Here is a 5,117-nt window from a genome sequence, read left to right on the forward strand (position 1 = left end):
TTTCCTCCCCCTCCCCCTCCTTCTCCCCCCTCCCCTGCCCCCCAACTCCTGACCTCAGCTCGGTAGAGTCCTGCTCCTCTTGGGATGGGGCTGGGGTAGGCCTGACTGCACCCCCCCTTTCTGGTAGTCATAGGCAGGATTGAGTGATGGCTGGGGATGGGGCCCAGAAGCTCCCTCCCCAGCCCTGAACTGACCCCTTCTTCCTTCCTCCCTATGCTTGACTGGGCCTGACCCTCCTCTCCCAGGGCCCAGGTCTGTGTGATATCTGTATATATTGCATTTTGTTGATTTTAATAGAAAACAAAGCGTTATTTTCTCTTTCTTTCCCTCCTTTTTTTCCCCTCCTTTGATAAGGATTTCCCCCCCGCCCCTTTATAAGTTTTTGTTTCCATATGGGAGGAGGGGAGGGAGCCTCTGGGTCACCTAGAAAGAGGGGCTGCCCCAAAACAACACCCCGCCTCTCCTGCTTTCAGCTCCGGATCTGAGGGACCTGATGGGAGCAGAGGTAGCAGAGGAGTCTGAGTTGAAGTGGGGCATTTGGAGCAGGGACCTCAGAGTTCCCAGATTTTCTCAGCTACTCTCCCCTCACTGAAGTTGCCCCTCCTAGGTGGGACTTTTCACTTTTTTGTTGTCAGGTTGTATGGGGGGAGGGGTGCGGTGCTGCTGGGAATGAGGCCGGCTCTGGGATTGGGCCAGTCCGGTGGGCAAGGCTCTGGCACAAGGCTGGAACAACTTCCTATGGCATCTCCTATGGTTTTTCCTTGAGTAATGGGCATGAAGGTCCCTGTCGTGCTGTCACTGAGTCAAGTACTTTCTGGGGTGCTTCTGGCACTCCCTATGATGTCACAGGAAGTAGTTCCCTGGAGGTCACTTCCTGTGATGATAGGAGAGACAGGTACTTCCTATGATGTCTCAATGAGCCTTCCTGGAAGGTTACTTCATGATATCATGGGGGCGTGTACTTCCTGTGGTGTCTCCAGGTTACTTCCTATGATGTCACCAGGGTGAGGCATGCACTTCCCGTATCAGGCCATGGCCAGTCACTGATCCTCCTTCTCTACCCACACCGCTCTTTGGTGGGTCTTGGCCTGGCGGTCTTCCTAGGAGGAGAATAAGGGGTGGGAGTTGGATCTAATCTGGAGGACTCTAAGGAAGATGACCCACTATTGTCAGGGTCATCTCCATGCAAATGTACCAAGTCTGAACTCACCTGGCAGGGAGGGGGTGGGAGATGGAGCTGGTGAAAACTGTTAAAGACCCTCATTCCCACCCCTGCCTTTTGTGTGCATGCTTGTGTCTGTGTGGCTTTGTTTCATTAAGTCTGGTGGGCCAAATGTATGGTGGCTCTGTCAGGCCACGGTGGCCCAGGTGTATTCAGTGAGCCATGGTAGGGTCCCTTGAGCCGGAATGCTTCGTGTAGTCTAATGCATTAGTTGACTTGTGGTTTCCAGCAAGCTGGAGTACTTTGGTGGTATCTGATGGATTGGAATGTTTTGGTGCTCTCACCAGGCTCTGAGGATCTAGAATGTTCTAATGGAGTTTGCCAAGCCAGGCAGCCCTGAGAGTTGGTTTGAGAGTGGCTCCCTGGGCACTGCGGCTGTGATCAGCTCTAAGGCCTTGCTGGCAGGCTGAGATGTCGGGGCCTGACAACCCCATGGACTTAGGATAGCTGAGACCCACTTCTACCCCCATCCATCTCCCCCTCCCCGCTGGAGACCACCTCCACTTCCTCCAACCCAAGGCAGGGCCTCCCAGTGCCCTGGTTCCATCATCAGCATCTCTGGGGGAGGGGCACCCCATGCCCACCCTCTCCCCCAATTGTCCCCCTCCTAGGTCTTCCAGACCCTTCTCTTCTCCATGGCTTTGGGGGAATCCAGCCTCCTCGTCTCTCTCCCAGCAAAGGAGGGGAGAAAAGCCAGAAACAATTCCCACCCCTAAAGCCTGGGAGACCCCTGCCCCTTGCGAGAGAGCCACCCCCAAATCAAAATGTGAAAATCCCTAGAAAGCAATAGCCTTCAAGGTACCTTGCACTGAATTTCCCACCCCAGCCCTTCCACCTGATGGGAGGCTGTAGCTTGGGCACTAGGGTGACTTTTTCCCTGCCCTCTTCATCTCCAGGGTGGGGGGCAGGCCCCATTTCCCCATCCCTCACCTCCCATCGCTGCTGCCCTCACCCCTAATCTCCAGACTGAACCCAGATGGAGATTTGAGTGCCAAAACAATTCTTGATGTAACTTTGTACATATCTTCTGCAGTTGGGGGCTCTTGGGGCTGGAGGTGGAGGTGGCCCTATGGGCCACTGCTCCCCTCCACCTCTCAAAAGACCTTACAGTATTTCACAACATCTCCACCCACATGTGGGTATTGCAGTATCTAGCTGGACTATCCCCACCTACAACTCCCCGAGCCGCCATAAGGAGGGGAAGGAGCCAGGGAGAGGTGAAGTAAGGTCTGGGAGTGGGGAGGTGGGATTTGAAAGCACTCATTTGCATCCACAGCTGCCTTCCGGCTTGTCAGATGCTTTCTGTAGACCTATTTCTGGGTCCCAGTCAGTGGGGTCCAGTACTCTTCTCACACAGACACGTCTCTGGAGGCTGGGCCTCCTGAAAAGTGTTCCCTTGGTGTATCTGTGTGACAGCCCCCTCCCTATTCACATTTTTCGGGGACCCCCTACCCCGCCAGCCAGGGCTATCTGAAAGGTAGTTTGCTAGCTCAGTGAGCTAGTTCACTCACTATGTTGGTGAGTGGAGAGCCACACACCTTTCCCCATTTTACCTTATGAAATTCACTCTGTGGTCTTCCCCATCCCTTGAAAGTACCTTCTGCAATCTGACCTCAATCTTCTGTGCTGCAGTTTGTCCAGAGGGGACGCAGATGTGGGGTCAGGGATGGGGATCATTGGAAAATCCATCACCTCTTTTTCTCTCCCCCTCTTCCCTGTTAGCCAGTCAGATCTCAGAGACTCTGAGTGGCCTCCCTGCACCCTACTCTTCAGCACCCAGTAGGTGCTTAATAAGTGTTTGCTGCATTGAATTGTCTTCTTGTTCTTTCCCATTTGCCCTCCAACTCCCACCCACCCCCACCCTGCCACCAGCATTTTCCTCTCTCTCTGGCTCCCTATGACTTTCACTTTCTCTCCCTGTGGCTTCCGTTGTTACCTGTCCTGTCTCTATCTTCGTCTATGTCTGTCTTTTCCCTTTCCTCAACTCTCAACCCTCTCCCTTCTTCCATTGCCCCATTAATTGAAAAAGAAAAGTGCCAAACTTCCTTGGAACTGAGCCGCTCTGGGGGGGAGGGAACCTCAGACAGAGGGGAGGAAATGGGACCATCTTCCTTTGAAGAGGCCCCTAAGAGGCATTGAAAACGTCTGTGGACACTTAGCTCAATTGCGTCCCCCTTCCTCACCCCTCCCGCCCCCGAGTTTTTCTTAGAATCTTTGTAAGAAAAAAAAAAAGAGAAAAAAACTCTCCTTCAGCTAACCCCTAATCTTTTGGATTCCCCCCAATTTCCACCAGCCGGGGAGAACCCCACTTGCCTCCTTCAGGCAAATCTGTAGAAATTGGGGAGGGGGAGACAAGCTCCACCCCTCCTCTGCTGTCCTGAGGGACAGTGCCAACTGGATTCGAGAGAAGGACCTCAAAGCACTTATGAGAAGAAGGGGTTCAATGTGCCAAATTCACCTCCTTCATCCCCTGTCCCAGGGGGCTCTGAGCCAACCTGCCCCAGCCACCTTCTTCCGCCCTCTCCCAGCCATCTCTACATGGGCAAGGAGGCTTCACTGCAATAATTATTAAGGGATCAGAAGGCAAAGATCGTGCCATCTTTATCTGCCCTAATGCCTGCCCTGGCCTTGTAGGTGGGAAGTATGGGTATCCCAAATGGAGTTTGGTTAAGAGTCGACTTAATAGATGGTTGCGGACCTATACTTGGAAGAATACGGTACCACTCTTCTCTGAGTGGTATACCTTCTCCCCTTCTTAACCCGCAAATCACTCAACATCCCCTTGTTCCGTTTCTCCTGCCTATTCCTCCATCCCCCACCCTCTTTATTTTGTTTCTGATTGGTGGCCTACTGTTTGGAAAGTGAGAGGATTCCCCTGCGTTGAGTATTGCTCTGTCAAGACCAGGATTAGACGTTGTGATAGACTGAGAGGTGGAAAAAGTATTGAGGATAAGAGTGGCGATGAGGATGGCATTTGGGGCTTCCAGGCTGCTGATTGGGTGCACACCTATCACCACAGCCAGGCAGGCCTTCGCTGTTGGCCACGCACCTGCCCCCCTGCCGTCTGGAACCCCAAGGCCGGCTGTCGCGAAAGCCTGAACTGGATGTCACGATGGGGAGAACGGGATCGCGATGCCCACGTTGGGGCACTGCGGGCCAGGGGCGCTGGTTTTACGGCTCTCGTGGAGTCGCGACACCCAGCCCGGCTATCGCGATCCCTCTCCACTGCAGTCAGCCGCCTGGACGCCGTAGTGGAGGAGGTTTCTTTCCGTGGCTCCGCTGCAGGTGTGTGTATGGTCTCTGTGCCCTCCGCCCGTTGCGTGGGGGATTGCTGGGTGGCAGGGAGGGAGATGGGGAAAGTCTCGTTGATGGCGATGGGGGTGGTGAAGGCTGCTGCTTTTTAAACCCTTCTCAGCCAGTCCAGGACGCTCTTGTCTCCCAGAGATAATTGGGTGGGACCGCCTAATCCCCTCCCCTCCCCGCTTCTCCTCTCCTCCCCCACCCCCAAAACCACCAACCTCTCATCTTCTAAGTGACTCCATCACCACCGGCCACCGGGACCTGCGGCTTCATTGCTCCAGCCCGCCCCACTCGACCGTCAGACTCGCTCATCGAACTCTTTCTGATTAACCCTTTCTGTGTTCATCCCACGGAAAACTGTGTGTCCGGCGTGGGGGAGGGGGGAGGCGAGGGGCAATAGCTACCTTTCCTCCATCGCCTCCCACCGCCCATGCCTCCCCACCCGCACCCCATCCCATGCCCCACCCCCATCCCTCACCCCGAAGGTCCTCCCCGGCCTGGGGATAGAGACCCTTTATAAATATCTATGCTGTTTGGCTTTGTCCCTTTCAAAGGCAGGGTCAGGGGTGTGGCCTGCTCCAAGTGGAGAGCTCAC

The sequence above is a fragment of the Delphinapterus leucas genome, chromosome 20 (genome assembly GCF_059928025.1).
Source record: "Delphinapterus leucas isolate spDelLeu-1000000601 "Yukka" chromosome 20, BTC_Dleu_Yukka2, whole genome shotgun sequence".
NCBI classification, from domain to species: domain Eukaryota; kingdom Metazoa; phylum Chordata; class Mammalia; order Artiodactyla; family Monodontidae; genus Delphinapterus; species Delphinapterus leucas.